The sequence below is a fragment of the Pongo abelii genome, chromosome 19, assembly GCF_028885655.2.
Source record: "Pongo abelii isolate AG06213 chromosome 19, NHGRI_mPonAbe1-v2.0_pri, whole genome shotgun sequence".
Taxonomy (NCBI): domain Eukaryota; kingdom Metazoa; phylum Chordata; class Mammalia; order Primates; family Hominidae; genus Pongo; species Pongo abelii.
The window spans coordinates 31,905,916-31,924,314 of NC_072004.2; the positions used below are offsets into that span (position 1 = coordinate 31,905,916).

The 18,399-nt window shown below is 43.4% G+C and overlaps 1 long non-coding RNA gene and 1 pseudogene across 1 annotated transcript in view; one reads left to right on the forward strand and one right to left on the reverse strand.

Moving 5' to 3' along the window:
* LOC134760543 (uncharacterized) overlaps positions 1 to 18,399 on the reverse strand; it is a 107,594-nt gene that overhangs the window by 85,570 nt on the left and 3,625 nt on the right. The window lies entirely within an intron of this gene.
* The window catches only part of LOC129051308 (uncharacterized), a 28,924-nt pseudogene continuing 26,352 nt past the window's right edge, over positions 15,828 to 18,399 (forward strand).

The following is an 18,399-nucleotide window of genomic DNA, read 5'->3' on the forward strand; positions in this document are numbered from 1 at the left end:
GTAGCTGGAATTATAGACGTGTGCCTCCACACCCAGCTTACATTTATCTTTAAACAACGGTTTGACCCCGTTCTGAAATGTATTTGTGTTAAGACCTGTACCCTAAGTGATATGGCAGGCTCATTTTAGACCATTGGACACTTTTGTCTCTGGACCACAATTTGCCCTTTGTGACCTGCTCTCCTAAGAAATTCAAGTGTAATTCAAGTTAGTTTACCCTCTGCTGATCAGGGGAGATTGCTCTGGGTGCAAATTCAAGATAGGCACTCACACCTTCATTCATACCCCAAATCTCATCATCACACAACACACCCATGTAATAAACCTGCACAGGTACCCTCCAGAATCTAAAATGAAAGTTGAAATTCCCTAAAATTTTAATTTCATCTTACTAAAAAACAAAGATAAATTTACTTCTTTCCAATTTGGATATACATTATACTGACATACACACTATATTCTATGGTGAATTATATTGATTGAATTTCACATTTTAAACTAACACTGAGTTACTGTGAAAAACTCTATTGGGTCATAATGTATTATGTTTTTAATATATTTTAATACAATTTGCAAATATTCTGTTTTAAAATTACATCTATGTTCCATAAATAAATAAATATGTAAGAAATAATAAATGTTTATATTATTCAAGTGAAGATTATAGTGATCTTTTTGAATATCTACTTAACCTCAGCTAACTTTAAATTCAGAAGTAGCAACTCCATAGAAATTCAGCTTATTTCTACTTTATTTCTCATACTTGTCTCCTTTAAGAAGCTTCATTGCTATCATGCAGTTTAGACCGGGATGTCACAGATTTCTAGACTGAGTAGTATAATACTCACTATTCAAATAAAATCAAATTATTATAATGTTATGACACCTCCAAATACAAAAATGAAGCCCATGGATGTTAGGTTAAGGTATAGAGAGAAGTATTCCTACTTACTATCTTTTAGGGCAGACATATCCCTGCTAAGGTGATTGCAAAATGTAATCAAAACCATATTGTGGAAGGAGACTTGAGACTCAGATTAGATTTTCATTCCAACTCTTACATACACAAGCTGCGTGACTCTGGGTAAATTGCATATTCTCTTAGAGTTTCAATTTCCTCGTCTGTACAATGGAGGTTAATGCCTATGGGCTATGGCTGATGTAGGGATAAAAGAACCAACATGGATGCATGGGCAGGGCCTGGTCCATAGAGCAGCTGGCATCAACAAATCGAAGCCCCCTTCCCATCTTGTCTTTGCGTGCACTACAAAATCCGGAATATGTGGGTATAAAAAGTACTCTTAGAATTGGAAACTTTTGCAAAAAGAGATTGGAAAGGTGTCACATCTTGTGGCATGAGGAGTTGTGGGCATACACTTGAACTTTGTGCTGTGAGATATCCACAGAACTTCAGTAGCTTAAGAGAAGAGTTTAGATGTCATCTTAGTCATCTACCATAGAACTTCCTCTTCTTTTCTGAGATTTCTAGAAAGTAAATTTTACAGCTCTAATAATGCAGTTCTCTCCCAATTGTTTGGACTATTCTAATAGATACAAAGCAGTATTTCACCAGCAGATGCTACTGCAGTTCATATGATGATTTCAAACTGAAAATCCCTTTAAAGTTATGCAACACATTTTTTTTGGAAATAGGGTGAAAGTACTTTAAGATTAAAATCCTATGAAATAGGTTTACAGTAAATAATTACTTCTTGCAATGTCTATCTTACTATCTTATATTTACACATGTATCGGTGTCCTAATAAATATATGTGGTGAGTGAAAATTACTTGAGGGCAGAGACTGTGCCATATGTTCCCTGCACTGCTGATGCCTATCTCAGCACGTGATATACAGTAGATGCTCAGTAAGTAAATACTTTAACTTAAAAAATGCACTAAGAATAAATCTTAGAAGACATCAAAATACATATGAGTACAACCTAGAGACATGGTCAGGAGCTCAAATTTCAATCTTATTTATTTATTTATTTATTTATTTATTTATTTATTTATTTAGAGACAGAGTCTCACTCTGTTGCCCAGGCTGGAGTGCAGTGGCACGATCTCAGCTTACTGCAACCTTCCTCTCCTGGGTTCAAGCGATTCTCCTGCCTCAGCCTCCAGATTATCTGAGATTACAGGTGCACACTAACATGCCCGGCTAATTTTTTTGCATTTTTAGTAGACACAGGGTTTCACCATGTTGGCCAGGCTGGTCTCAAACTCCTGAGCTCAGGCAATCTGCCCACTTTGGTCTCCCAAAACGCTGGGATTATAGGCAACAGCCACCACGCACGACCGCAAAATGTTTTAATGTAGCTTCAAAACCCCTTTGCAAATAAGTGTATTCATAACAAGATGAAAACAAGAAAACATTGAGCTTCATAAAATAGAAGGGTTCTGCCTCGATTTGCATGTGGCCCCACCATTTATTTGCTGTTGGGCCGTGGTCAGGTTACTTAGCTGCTCTCTGCCTCCACATAGGCTTTATGCCTGTGCATCCCTCATATACAAAATGGGAATAATAAGAATATCTAACAGAAGTGGAGAAAACATATATAAAGGCCTTTGAAAAGAGCTTGTGAAAGCTCAATAATTGTCCTCAATAATTGCTCTCAATAATTGTCACCTATTATTCAATAATAATCATAATCATGAAAATGTATGACTCAAAGAAAGATTCCTACTTCATATCCAGCTTGCCAAAAGAATATCAGCCATTGGACTTGTGAAAGGAATGACATTGAGATTTATTTTCACAATGCTAAGTTGGTTTTTTCTTTGCCATTCAATTTCTGCAGTCCCCACTCTAAGCCCATGGTCCACCTTTTTATTTTTCCTCCTAAGATGTCTTCCCTTCTTGTAAGATTTTCTTTGCCTTAAGAAGGGCCCTTTTCATCCAACCACCATTTTACCCTTCCCAGAAGTTGGTTAATGGGCACAAAAATACAGTTAGATGGAAGGAACAGAAGTTCTAGTGTTCAATAGCACAGTAGAGTGATGATCATTAACAATAACTTATTATACATTTCAAAATGGCTAGAAGAAAGATGTGGAATTTTCCTAACACAAATAAATGATAAATGTTTGAGGTGATGGATATGCAAATTATCTTGATTTGATCAGTGCACATTGTATGCATATATCAAAATATCACATGTACCCTAGACATATGTATAATTGTCATGGATCAATAAAAACAAAAAGGGCCTATTTCTCTTTCCTTCCTCCCCGCATTCCCTCCTATCCCAGATATGTGTTGCTCCTGGGGCTCTCCTGCCCCACGTTCAGTCAGCACTGAGCCAGCAGGAAGGATCTCACAGGTCATATCCTGAGATCAACCCTCCACCCCTTCAGGTAATGATCCTCCTGCTCTTAGTCATTTATATCCTTTGGTTCATAGATATTTTGAGTCAAGTGCCTTCTAACTGCTGAGCTACATAATATCCCTTGGTTTTTAAAGATAATACAAAGTGGATTTTAGTAACAACCTTGAGTCATCACGGCAGCTAATGAAGTTGGGGATTCCATGAAGCCATCCAAGCACATAAAACCCATTTCCTGGGTCCCCTTCCCTTAGCTCAAGGCCACAAAAATCAGAACATGAATTCCAGCCCATATTTGCATTATGTCTAAATAATTATGAATTATAAATGAATCTAAAAAAATAGCTAAATATGTTCTATTCTTCTACTTCAATAAATATACCGCCATAATAACCCACAAGGTCGAAGTCGAGTGTAGAATTCTCCGATTTCTTGGTGCTCTGCGCGGGAATGTGGTAGTAAAGGGAGAGCTGATCCTCAGCCCCAGGCTAAACTTTTTTCTTTCATCATAGCTAGCCCTGTCCTCACTTGAGAAGCTTTGCGTACCCCTGTGTGGGGGACTCCCTAGGCCCCATGCAAGCTCCATCCACAATTCTCACCCCTTCAGACAGCAGAGTCTTGGGCACCATTTGGACAAGCACAGTTTGCGCTTTGAAATGGACCCAGGGAAGAGGCCATGCAGGCTCAGGCACATTTGGCCAAGGGCCTGAGTGCCCAGCGTGTGCCCTAGAAGAGAGGGTGAGAGCTCTGGGTGGGCCAGGGTACAGTCAGTGGAGGGCCAGAGAGGCACCTTCTCAAGCGCAGGATTCAGGGCAGTAGTCCTCTTTCCAAGATCGATGGCTACGATTCCTCCGTGCAATGACGACGGTGTCATGTCTTCTCAGCACACCTTTCATTCAGTCTCAGCCACCGTGGGGGTTCCATTGAAGCACAGGCTTCCCTTGTGCTGCCAGCAAACTCAAGCTACACTTTCCACCCCAGGACATCTCCACTATTGTAGGATTTTGCCTGAGCACAAATGCAGCCCAGAAACACTTGCAGGTTAACAGCCTCAGGGGAAGACCTCAACCAGTGTGGGACAGGTGGGCAAATGCTCGAGGTTCATGTTTCAGGTGGACAGTCCTGGGTAACTTTCCAGAGTCTCTCGGAAGGTCCTGTATAAAAAAAGTGCATGGGAGCAGTCTCAATAGCATGCCATTATTTTGGCTTTTTTCTTCTTGCCTGGTTCACTCTTCCCACCTCTCACTCTTGCTTCTTGGAATCACTTCCCAAATAAACTATCCACACCCAAGTCTTCACTCCAGCTCTGCTTTCAGGGGTACAGGCGCACCTTGGAGATATTGCAGGTTTGGTTCTAGGTCACCACAATAAAGCGAACATCACAATAGAGCAAGTCACACGAAATTTTTTGCAAGTCACAAGAAACTCTTTGCTTTCTAGTGCACATAAAAGATATGTTGCCGGGCATGGTGGCTCACACCTGGAATCCCAGCACATTGGGAGGCCAAGGTAGGTGGATCACCAGAGGTCAGAAGTTCGAGACCTGCCTGGCCAGCATGGGGAAACCCTGTGAAAATACGAAACCCTGTGAAAATACAAAAATGGTGGTGAGCACCTGTATTCCTAGATACTCAAGAGGCTGAGGCAGGAGAATTGTTTGAACCTGGGAGGCAGAGTTTGCAGTGAGACAAGATCACACCACTGCACTCCAACCTGGGCAACAGAGTGAGACTCCATCTCAAAAAAAAAAAAGTTAAGTTTAAACTACTGTAGTCAATTAAGTTTGCAATAGCATTATGTCTAAAATATAATGTATATGCCTTACTTTGAAAATACTTGATTGCCAAAAAATGCTAACCATCATCTGGGCCTTCAGCAAGTCATCATCATTTTGCTGGTGGATGGTCTTGTCTCAGTGTTGATAGCTACTGACTGCTCAGGGTGATGGTTGCTGAGGGCTGGAGAGGGAGTGGTAATTTCTTAAAATAACATGACAATGAAGTTAGCTGCATTGACTGACTCTTGCTTTCACAAAAGATTTCGCTGTAGCATGCTGTACAGTTTGGTAGCATTTTACCCACAGTAGAATTTGTATCAAATTGGAACCAATCCTCTCAAACTTTGCCACTCCTCTATCAACTAAGTTTATGGAATAGTCTAAGTCCTTTGTTGTTCTTTCCACAATGTTCACGGCATCTTCAGCAGGAGTAGATTCCATCCCAAGAAACCACTTTCTTTACTCATTCATAATAAGCAACACTTTATCCATTAAGATTGCAGCTATTCGGCTGGGTGCGGTGGCTCATGCCTGTAATCCCAGTACTTTTGTAGGCTGAGGCTAGTGGATCATCTGACGTTGGGAGTTCGAGACCAGCCTGACCAACATGGTGAAACTCCGTCTCTACTAAAAATACAAAATTAGCTGGGTGTCGTGGCACATGCCTACAATACCAGCTATTCAGGAGGCTGAGGCAGGAGAATCACTTGAAACCAGGAGGTGGAGGTTTTGGTGAGCTGAGATCGCACCATTGTACTCCAGCCTGGGCAACAAGAGCACAACTCCATCTCAAAAAAAAAAAAACAAAAAACAAAAAACAAAAAACAAAACATTGCAGCAATTCACTCACATCTTCAGGCTCCACTTGTAATTCTAGTTCTCTTGCTATCTTCACCACAACTGTGGTTCCTTCCTCTGCTAAAGTCTTGAACCACTCAAAGTCATTTATGAGGGTTGGAATCAGCTTCTTCCAAACTCCTATTAATGCTGCTATTTTTACCTCCTCTGGTGAATCATGAATGTTCTTAGTGGCATCTACAATAGTGAATCCATTTATAGAGCACGGGTAGAGTAGATTTAGCATAATCCTTAAGAGGTGCCCTAGGATTTATGGAATTGCAAATGAGCATTGGCTTGTAATAAGAGAGTCAGTCTGTCCTATAAATCTTTTTTTTTTCTTGAGATAAGGTCTCACTCTGTTGCCCAGGATGGATTGCAGTGGCATGATCTTGGCCCACTTCAGACTTGACCTCCTTGACTCAAGCAATCCTCCCACCTCAGCCTCCTGAGTAGCTGGACTAGTAGCTGCACCACCATACATGGCTTATTTTTTTTTATTCATTTATTTTTGGTTAGAGACAGGGTTTCACCATGTTGCCCAGGATAGTCTCAAACTCCTAAGCTCAAGGCATTCTCCCACTTCAGCCTCCCAGAGTGCTGGGATTACAGACATGAGCCACCCTGCCTGGCCTCTAAATTCATGTTATGGAGACTCATTTTCATGGTTAAAAATTCCTGAATTGACTGTGGCCTGTTGAGAGGTGGGATGGAGGAAACTACTATGGAAAATGAAGAAGAAAGGGAAGCACACCAGAAGCAAGAAAGTGTCATCGATTTTTACATCAAGGACTCCATGATAAAGAGAAAGAACAGGTAGCCTGTTTTTGTGGCTGACCATTGGACTGCAGACTGCACCTGCATCTACCAAGTTCTTCCAGATATTCCCAGTTTTAAATTTTTGACCTGATATTCATGAACACAGTGCTACTGGTCAGACCTTTGTCCAGGATTAAGCTTCAGAAAATAATGTCTTCATGTAGTGGGAGGCCTGGTTAGGGTTATGATTCTGCCCTGGGGCATCTGCCCCTTCTGGTCTGGAGGTAAACTTGGCATCTACAATTTACCTCCATACTTGAACAGCCAAGGATGGGCTGAGCACAAAGGCTCACATCTGTAACTCCAAGAGTTTGGGAGGCCAAGGCAGGAGGATCGCTTAAGGCCAGGAGTTCAAGACCAGCCTGGGCAATATAGTGAGACCTTGTCTCTGTAAAAACAAACAAACAAACAAACAAAACCAAGGACGGATGGGTGGCAGGGAGCAGTTCAACATGGGAAACCATTAATCTGAGAGCTGGAAGGACCCTTAGACCAGCCCCCTATTAACAGATGAGACTCTGCCCTGGGAATATAGCCTAAGGTAATGCATTGAACTTTTCTACAGATTTTAAAATAATCAGTCCTAAAACCTCCAAGCATACTGCTACTGTTTGCTATTGAATAATGTTTTCTAGTCCAGGTGTGGTGGTTCATGCCTGTAATCCCAACACTTTGGAAGGTTGAGACAAGTGGATCACCTGAAGTGAGGAGTTTGAGACCAGCCTGGCCAACGTGGTGAAACCCTGTCTCTACTAAAAATACAAAAAATTAGCAGGCCATGGTGGAGCATGCCTGTAATCCCAGCTGCTTGGGAGGCTGAGGCAGAAGAATACTTTGATCCTGGGAGGCAGAGGTTGCAGTGAGCTGAGATTGGACCATTGCACTCCAGCCTGGGCTACAAGACTCAAATTCTGTCTCGAAAATACTAATGATAATAATAATGTTTTCTACAAGCCAGGGGTTATTTTGTACTGGGAACTGGTGTGAAGGGATCCACCATGTGTCAGCTTTTGGATTGATGACAGTTATTTCCAGATCATGGAGGTGGGAATGCTTGTTGATCATCTTCTATGTTCTTTGTTATATTGATTGATTTTTTTTAAAAAGCTAGCATTTTTATAACAATAAAGTCATAAAAATAAGTAACTAAAATAAAGTAAAATAATCTAAAAAGGCCAAGCGCGGTGGCTCACACTTGTAATCCCAGCACTTTGGGAGGCCAAGGTGGGTGGATCACGTGAGGTCAGGAGTTCAAGACCAGCCTGGCCAACATGGTGAAACCCCCATCTCTACTGAAAATACAAAAATTAGCCAGACGTGGTGGCAGGCACCTGTAATCCCAGCTACTCAGGAGGTTGAGGCAAGAGAATTTCTTGGACCCGAGAGAAGGTGCTTGCAGTGAGCTGAGATGGCACCATTGCATTCCAGCCTGGGTGACAAGAGCTAAATTCCATCTCAAAACAAAACAAAACCAAAATCTAAATGTAATTGAGTTGAATATTTAAACTTTTAATTGACATTTCAAATTAGATTCTAATTCCATTTAAAAGAGCATATCATAGAAGCAAATGTACTCATTTATGTTAACTCTGTGGTTTCATTTAAGCAATTTGTTTTGTGAAGGGACAGAAGTCCAACCAGATTTTAACACTGTATAAATATGTATTTATTAATTTAATTACAATGACAATACTCTCAACTCCCCCTTTGAATAAAGGAGAACATCTGATCTGTGTTCTGGGACAGTGTGCCCTATAGGTGTGTGGAAATACCAATGCCCTCAGCTGTGTGGCAGGCTCAGTGGGACCTGGAGTGCAGGAGCCCCTGGGCCATTCACCTCTGGCCACAAAAGTCATTGTCCATTTATTCCCAACTGCTATAGAAATATTATTTTCAGTGGTTGTTATGATGTAAAAGAAAAGAAGCAGATTTATGAAACCTTTACATATAAGTTATGTTAGTAAATAAAGTCTACTTTCTTCTGGCTTAACTAAAAATCTATACTAGTATTTATGCATTTTGTAAAATAAAGATGCCAATTTAAATATTATGAAGCAAAGCAACTGAGTATTAGGTAAGACAGCCAAGTACAACTGCAGAATTGTAGAGGTTATGGGTTACATGTATAAGAATATTTCATAGCAATAATCTTTTAGAACTCTGTGAAGACACTCCACAGTGAAGCAGAAATTAGAACAGAATTAATAATACTGTGTATGCTCTCATTTCACCAATTTATCAAAACCAGCTTTATGATTCAGGAGGGTGTCTGCTCTTTTGCAATTGGAAGAAAAGAAATAATATTTTATTTTTCGACTCTTAAGATTTTCTTCATTAACAGTATTTCCAAGGCGAAGTAAGGGAGCTGCAAGTAGCACCAACAGAATAAAGCAGTCTTGAGCAGCTTTGAAAAAATGTTCTTAAAATATGGAAAATGGAGCCAGGTGTGGTGGCTCACTCTTGTGATCCGAGAACTTTGGGAGCTTGAGGTGAGAGGATTGCTTGAGGCCAAAAGTTTGAGACCAGCCTGGGCAGCATAGCAAGATCCCCATCGTTACAAAAAATAATAATTTTTTGTTTTAATTAGCTGGATGAGGTGGTGCATGCCTTAGTGTCCCAGTTACTTGGGAGGCTGCGGTAGGAGGAGTTCTTGAGCCTGGGGGTTCAAGTCTGCAGTCAGCTCTGATTGCACCAGTCTTCAAGCCTGGGCAACAAAGTGAGACCTTGTCTCACTATATATATAAGTATATATATATATATAAAAATATATATGGATATATATAATATATATAAAAAATACGTATATGGAAAAGGGAAGGGGCCAAGAATATCAAAGACCTTATTGAAGAAGAGGAAAGATTTGTGCTTCAAAATATCAGAACTTTTAAAAAGCCACAGCAATTAAGACAGTGTGGTCTTCACAATAAACTGACAGAGGAAACAGAATAGAGAGTTCCCAAACAAATCTCCACAAATTTAATCTTTGATATGTGATGTAGATGACATGGCAGATCAGCAAGGAAAGAAAGGACTTTTCAATAAATAGAATAGAAAAATAATGGTTATTGATATAGGAAACAAAATGAAATTATATTCCTACTTCACTCTATATACAAACATTAAATTCCAGAGGAGCAAAGACTTACATTTCAGAAATAAAACTTTAGTACTTTTAGTAGAAAATGTAAGTGAATGAGACACAAAAAGCCATTTAACCATTAAAAAAGATTAGACATTTTGACTATCACAAAATTAAGAACTTTTTACATCAAAAAGTGGAAAGATAGGCTGGGCACGTTGTCTCAAGCCTGGAATCCCAACAGTACATCACCTGAGGTCAGGAGTTTGAGACCAGGCTGGACAACATGGTGAAACCCCGTCTCTGCTAAAAATACAAGAAATTAGCTTGGCATTAGTGGCAGACACCTGTAATCCCAGCTACTTGGGAAGCTGAGGCACGAGAATCATCTGAACCCAGGAGGTGGAGGTTGCAGTGAGCCACTGCACTCCAGCCTGAATAACAGAGCTAGACTCTGTCTCAAAAAAAGAAATAGAAATTAAAAAATAAAAGTAAAAATGTGAAAAGGTAAACTATAAATTAGAATATATTTGCAGTACCTAAAACCTATGAAAGATTAAAATCATATCAACTAAGTATAAGGAGCTCCTATGAATTAATTTTAAAAATAGCAACCTAACAGAAAATTGGGAAAATACATCAATAGGGATTTCACAAAAGAGAAAGCCTGAAAAATGTAAAAAATTTCTCAACCTCATTAGTAATCAGGAGAATGCCCAAGATACTACACATCTATTCTCCCCACAGTAATTAAGAAGTTTGACAATACCAAATGTATTAGTCCACATTCACACTGCTGATAAAGACATACCTGAGATAGGGAAGAAAAAGAGGATTAATTGTATTTAGGGTTCCACATGGTTGAGGAGGCCTCAGAGTTATGGCGGTGGATGAACAGCACTTCTTACATGGCAGTGGCAAGAGAATATGAGAAGGAGGCAAAAGAAGCAAAAGATGAAACCACTGATAAACCCATCAGATCTTGTGAGATTTATTCACTATCACAAGAATAGCATGGGAAAGACCGACCCCAAAGATTCAACTACCTCCCCCTGGTTCCCTCCCCAAACACGTGGGAATTCTGAGCAATACAATTCAAGTTGAGATTTGGGTAGCGACATAGTCAAACCATATTTTTCCACTCTTGGCCCCTCCAAGTCTCATGTCCTCTCCAAATCTCATGTCCTCACATTTCAAAACCTATTATGCCTTCCCAACAGTCCCCCAAAGTCTTAACTCATTTCAGCATTAACCCAAATGTCCACTGTCCAAAGTCTCATCTGAGACAAGGCAAGTCTCTTCTGCCTATGACCCTGTAAAATCCAAATCAAGCTAGTTACTTCCTAGATACAGTGGGGGTACAGGTAATTGAGCAAATGCAGCTGTTCCAAATGGGAGAAATTGGCCAAAACAAAGGGTTTACAGGCCCCATGCCAGTCTGAAATCCAGCAAGGTAGTCAAATTTTAAAGCTCCAAAATGATCTCCATTGACTTCATGTTTCACATCAAGATCATGCTGATGCAAGAGGTGGGCTACCACGGCCTTGGGTAGTTCTGCCTCTGTGGCTTTGCAGGGTATAGCCCACCTCCTGGCTGTTTTCATGGGCTGATGTTTAGTGACTGCAGCTTTTCCAGGCTCACAGTGCAAGCCGTCAGTGAATCTACCATTCTGGGGCCTGGAGGAGAGTGGCCCTCTCCTCACAGCTCCACTAGGAAGTGCCCCAGTAGGGACTCTGTGTAGGGTCTCCAACCCCACATTTCCCTTCTGCACAGCCCTAGCAGAGGTTCTCCATCAGAGCCCCACCCCTGCAGCAAACTTCTGCTTGGATATCCCGGTATTTTCGTACATCCTCTGAAATCTAGGTGGGGGATTCCAAACCTCAATTCTTGACTTCTATGCATGTGCAGGCTCAACACCACGTGGAAGCTGCCAAGGCTTGGTGTTTGCACTCTCAAGGCCATGGCCTGAGATCTATGTTGGCCCCTTTCAGCCATGGCTGGAAGGGCTGAAACGCAGAGAACCAAGGCTCTAGGCTGCACACAGCACAGTCAACCTGGGCCCAGCCCAGAAAAACAGTTTTTCCTCCTAGGCCTCCGGGCTTGTGATGGGAGGGGCTGCTGTGATGACCTGTGACATGTCCCGTAGAAATTTTCCCCATTGTTTTGGGGATTAACATTCAGCTTCTTGTTACTTATGCAAATTTCTGCAGACTGCTTGAATTTATCCTCAGAAAATGGGATTTTCTTTTCTATCAATTTGTCAGGCTGCAAATTTTCCAAACTTGTATGCTCTGCTTCCTTTATAAAACTGAAGGCCTTTAGCATCACCCAAGTCACCTCTTGAATGCTTTACTGCTTAGAAATTTCTTCCAGCAGAAAACCTAAATCATCTCCCTCAAGTTCAAAGTTCCACAAATCTCTAGGGCAGGGGCAAAAGGCTGCCATTCTCTTTGCTAAAACATAACAAGAATCACCTTTGCTCCAGTTCCCAACAAGTTCCTCATCTCCATCTGAGACCACCTCAGCCTGGACCTTATTGTTCAAAACACTATCAGCATTTTTGTCAAAGCCATTCAATAAGTCTCTAGGAGGTTCCAAAATTTCCAACTTTTCCAGTGTTCTTCTGAGCCCTCCAAACTGTTCCAGCCTCTGCCTGTTACCAAGTTTCAAAGTCGCTTCCACATTTTTGGTTATCTTTTCAGCAGCACCCCACACCACTGGTATTAATTTACTGTATTATTCCATTTTCACACTGCTGATAAAGACATATCCAAGTCTGAGAAGAAAAAGAGGTTTAAAGAAAAAGAACTGTAATTTGATTTACAGTCCCACATGGTGGGGGAGGCCTCAGAGTCATGGCAGGAGGTGAAAGGGACTTCTTACATGGCAGCAGCAAGAGAAAATGAGGAGGAAGCCAAAGCAGAAACCCCTGATAAACCCATCAGATCTCATGAGGCTTATTCACTATCATGAGAATAGCACAGGAAAGACTGGCCTCCATCATTCAGTTACCTCACCCTGGGTCCCTCCCACAACATGTTGGTATTCTGGGAGATAGAATTCAAGCTGAGATTTGAGTGGGCACACAACCAAACCATATCACCAAATATGGAGAGACTGTGGATCAACAAGATCATCTCGAACTAATACAGGAGGTGAGAGTTTAAATTAGAACAACCACTTTGGAAAACAATTTGGATTATCTTATAAAGTTGAGCATTCTCATATGTTATGGCAAAGTAATTTCTCTACCATAGGCCCTGGAGAAACTCTTGCCCATATGTACCAGAAGTAGTAAAAAAAAAAAAAATGCTCATGTAATGCCATTCATAATAGCAAATATATGGAAACAAGCCAGATGTTCATTAATAGGAGAATGGGTAAATTTATAGGAGAATGGGTAAATAAATTATACCCTTAAAAACTAAATAATATGTCATTTAGGGCAATCATATATATGCAATAAAACAATGTTTTTTTAAAGGCAGGGAATCCTAAACATAAATTCAGGATAGTAGTTGCCCTGGGGCTGAATGGTGTAAATCAGGAAAAAGGACAGAGGAGGAGCAGATGTTAGGGTCAGAACCCTAGTTCTTGGGTTGTGTTCTGGGTTCACAAGTGATTACCATATTATTCAAATACATTCAAATACATTTACATAGAGGGCCAGGCACAGACAAGGATGAAATTAGAGCCAAGGTATGCTATGAGCCAAGGAATATGATTGATCAAATTTTGTGCACTTTAAGTCATTTGAAAAAAAGAAAAGCAAAACAACAAAATAATTTTTAAATAATTGAATATAGAGTGCTATGTTCTGAATGTTTCCCCTAAAATTAATCACAATGTTATAGGATTAAGAAGTACGGCCCTTGGGTAGTGACTCAGTCATGAAGGGAGAATCTTCACGAATGGGTTTAGGGTCCTTACACAAGGACTGGAGGGAGTGGGCTTCCCCTGTTTTGCCCTTCCACCTTCTGCCATGTGAGGACACAGTGCATCTCCTCCTGAAGACATAGTGCACAAGGTACCATCTTGGTTGCAAAGACCTGGTCCTCACCAGACACCAATCCTGCTGGCACCTTGATCTTGGACTTCCAGCCTATGGAACTGTGAGAAGTAATTTCTCTTCTTCAGAAATTACCCAGTCTATTGTATTTTCTTATACAGTAGCACAAACTCATGAAGGCATAATGCCTCTTGTCATTTTCTTCTACAATTTTCTTTGTTGCCTCTTTAGCACTGGGTCATTTTATATTTGATCCTTCATAATATCTCTTACTTTTGGTTTTTCACATTTCTGTTCCAAGTGTATTCTTAGATACATATTTTTCACTGTTTATTAGTATCCAGGTCAGAAAGTCCAGGATACATTCTTTTAAGGGTTTAGTTTCTGCAGCAATGAAGTATTAATGCCTCCTGTAAACTAGGTATTTCCTTTCCAATTGTAACTGCCATCTAGAAGCAAAGAGGAATTATAGGCTATGAGTGTGTGTGAGGTTGATATTTAGTGTATCTAGAGTATGGTTAAATGCTGGTTTTTAATCACACAAATACTTCAATTGCTTGGTGCACCAGGGTATCAGTTGCTAGTTATCTCTGTATTTATCCATGCTGTTACAGAGGGAAAGTACAGACCGTGAGGTTGGATCAGTTGTCATACCCATATTTGGGGAGCTTTGATTTTTTTAACCTTCATCTGCTTAACTGTCACACGTAGCAGCTCAGGTGAAAAGTACTTTTATTGTGGGGACTTTCCCTTAGTGCTCTATGGTGCACAAGAGCAGACCTATGTAGAAGCATTTAAGTATTTTGTGCATCAACAGGACAATTAAAGGAATAAATTCTCATTGTATCTTTCAGCCCCTGAAGACAAAACCACAGTGACAGTAATTAGGTCAAGCCATTGTATTCAGAGAGAGTCAGCCTTGGTCTTTGAGAGTGAGTCCCCTTTACCCCACCGTCAAGACTCACTGAGCAGATGGGAAAGTTCAGGTGGAACATGCAGTGAATAGCAAACACGGTGGGGGGCGCTCACTGTCATGCACTGCCATGCTTGCCATGGTCAGCAGACCTGTCTTCTACTTGACAACAGGCAGGTTGAGAAACATTTTCTTGGAGAGTTTCTTGATTCTTGCCAGTTGTGGCAGGATGGACTGACTTAGAGGAGCTCAGGAAGGTTGTTAACACAGAAACAAAAGGTGAATTGTACTCCTCAGCAGGCCCATGTTAGAGCAGCAGGTACTTGAAGCCCCAGCCACTCCTGGGACACAACATAATTCCCCTAATGATTTGAAATTTGGTGGAGAGTGGGTCGCTAATCCCTGTGTCCAGGGACAAAAAGAGACATAAACAGCAAAAAGTTATAAAATAAGTGTGCCTAACATCTGCTTATTGCGGGAGGTAGGGATTTAAGATATAAGAATTTAGCTGCAGGAGCAAACACACACCTGTAATCTCAGCACTTTGGGAGGCCAACACAGGAGGACAGTTTGAGCCCAGGAGTTTGACATGAGCCAGGCAACATAGTAAGTCCCCATTTGTACAAAAATGTTTTTGGAGAAAAGTAGTTGAGTGTGGGGGCACATGCCTGTAGTCCCAGGTATGTGGGAGGCTGAGACAAGAAAATCACTTCAGCCTGGGAGATGGAGGCTGCAGTGAACTCTGATCACCACAATGTAAGTCAGCCTGTGAGTCTGGAGACCCGACCTGGCGCCTTGAAGGGGGGTCCCCCTGCACCGGTAGAAGTTGGCTCAAGGAGGTTCTGAAAACAGGACTCCCGGGGGTCCAGCCCTGGAGGACCCGAAGCTCCCACTCCCATAACGACCTCTACTACATCCACGCTCCAGCCGCCACTGCTACTGCCACAGAACCCCCGCCACGTGTCGCCGAACCTGTTTAAAGGGGCCACAGCCAGAGTTTGAAGAGCAAAGCAGGAGTCGGCCTGGGGAATGCGCATGCGGGAGGCACGAGCCCATTCCCCTGTGACGGCGGTTCCAACGGTTGGCTGAGGACGATTCCCTGAGCCTTGACAAAGCAGGAGCCTTCCGTGACAGTGCGTCAGTGTCGAGGCTCCAGCCTGACCAATCCAGGGGGTCGACAAAACAGATTCGGGACATTATGCTACACAGAGGGGCTACCAGGATGCAGAAACAGCAGATGGAGTCCGGGGAAAGCGGGGTGGCATCCCAGCCTCAGGCCTGCCAGTACGGTGTTCAGGTGAGCCTCCAAAGTCATGCCCCTGGTGATCTCGAGGACAGGTTTGTCTGTGTGCCGAAGGACTACTCTCTCACCCGAGGGTCATTCTCCCAAAGAGCAGAGACCCGCAGCCTCAGTGATTGCCTGGGGGTGTGTGTCTCTCTGCCACTGCTGTATGTCTGGTGCGTGTGTCTCCCATTCTCTCTTCTCTCTCTGTCACTCACTCTCTGTCTGTTTCTCTCACTTTCTCTGTCTCTGTGTGTGTGTGAGCCCGTGTGCGTGTGTGTTTATGTGCCCAGTGCGTTACAAAGCGATCTCTTGCATGTCAGCGTGTCTTTAGTGGGCCCCAGTCTGCGTCTCTGCCTGGGTCATGTGGCCGGTTGTCAATCATTTCCGCGGCAGTTCCACTTTGGCTTTCTGAAGACCTCGACAATGCGAAAAGCGTCGGTCTCAGAGAAACTGAAATTTCATCCCGATCCTGAGCTGCCTCTTTTCTAGAATCAAGATGACCACACTCCAACAACAACAACAAAAAAACAAAAACAAACAAACAAACAAAAAAAACTACAAGGAGCTAACTGTTTTCCAGTAGGGGAGGACACCAGTGTGAAAGGAGATGGTTCTATCTCCTCACGGCTCTTCTCTGAGAAATGAAGCCATGCTACGAATCAATCTTCAAGAGAAGCTGAAAACGGGACATAACAAGGATGCCTGTCAATGGAAAGCAAGCCTCTCAGGACAAGTCACCCGTTTGGCACTCCTCCCCTTATGCCCTTGGAGGTGGTTTCCAGTTGTTCCACGGTTTCCAAGGCTTCCAGTGTTGCTGGTTTCCAGGACTGGGGCTGGGTGCAGGAGAGGTGGAGTAAGGGCTACCTGGGCGGTGGAGGGTTGGAAGTAGGGTGAATTTTGGAGAAACCTCTCTGCTCCTCGGGCAGGCATTTCAAAATGGGGCTTCCGTCAGGCACGGGGCCCCTCGTGGTTCCCAGGGGTACTTTGATATTCCTTGTCATTGATGAAAACGTCACTTATTCCGCCTTCCACCGGGCACAAGCCTGAACACCACCGTTTGTTTCGCCATCGCCCCTTATGCCTCCGGTGACACACAATCAAACCATCTGCCATGAGACACGCCACTACCACGCGTGATCCCATGGACTCCACGTTGGATTCACCCCTTTTCCTGTTTGCACGTGTCCTGGAAAGAGCGGTCGGCTTTCCGGAGGCCCAGAGCTTTTAGAAGCCGGGCACTCCACTGCTCTTCCAAAGGAGGAGGGAGGCAGACGGCTAATGGATCAGTGAACTTTCAGCTGAAAACACGCCTTGAGACCCATGGGATAGATCTGTGCTGCAGAGAGGTCTTGCCTGCCTCATCAGATGTGGTGAGCCCATCCTATCTCACTCGGAGGGAGCCAAAATCGGATCTGAACGGGAGTCCCCAGAAGCCAGTAGGCGCCCTGAAACTCCCCATCCCTCCGTGGAAGTCGGCTCAAGGAGGTCCGGAGGAAAGGACTCCTGGGGGCTTGGCCCTGGGACAGGACATCCGCGGCCCTCTCTCCCACGCTGCCCCAAACCGGGCCCCGGATCCAGCAGCCACCACGGCTGAGGCAGGAGACTAGCTGACACCACACAACCTAGGCCTAATTTAAAGCGGACACAGCCTGAGAGCCAGGAGCGGAGACCGAGTCGGCCCAGCCAAAGCGCATGCGCGAGGCACGAGCGGCTCTTCCCTTCACAGTGCTTCCCACGGTTGTCTTAGAAACCGATCGCTGAGGGTTGGCAAAGCAGAAGCCCTCCGTGGCAGTGCTTGGGTGGCAGGGCTCTGAGGCTCCGGCCTGACCTCTCCACGAGGTCGACGGGAACGTCTCCGGATGCCAGGAGTCGCAAAGGGCCGACCATGATGAGGAAACCTCAGGCGGAGTGCGGGGGAAGCAGCACGGCATCCCAGCCTCAGGCCTGTCTGGTCGCTGTTGGGGTGAGTCTCCCCAAAAGTCGTGCCGCCGTCATCTCGAGGACAGGTCGGCCTGCATGCCCCTGGGCTCTTCTCTCACCCGAGGGTCGTTCTCGTCGCGAGCAGAACCCCGCAGCCTCAGGGGTTGCCTGGAGATGTGTGTTTCAATACCTCTGCTGTATGACTCTGTGTGTGTGTGTGTGTGTGTATGCGCGTGTCTGTGTGTCTGTCTGTGTCTGTGTGTGTGTCTCCCATTCTCTCTTCTATCTCTGTCTCTCAGTCTCTGTGTCTTTCTTTCCCTCTCTCTGTCGGTTAGTGTGTGTGTGCCCTTGTGCGTGTGTGTCTTTGGACGAATGTGCCCTGTGCACCACAAAGCGATTTCTGGCATGTCGGCCTGTCTTTGCTGAGCCTCT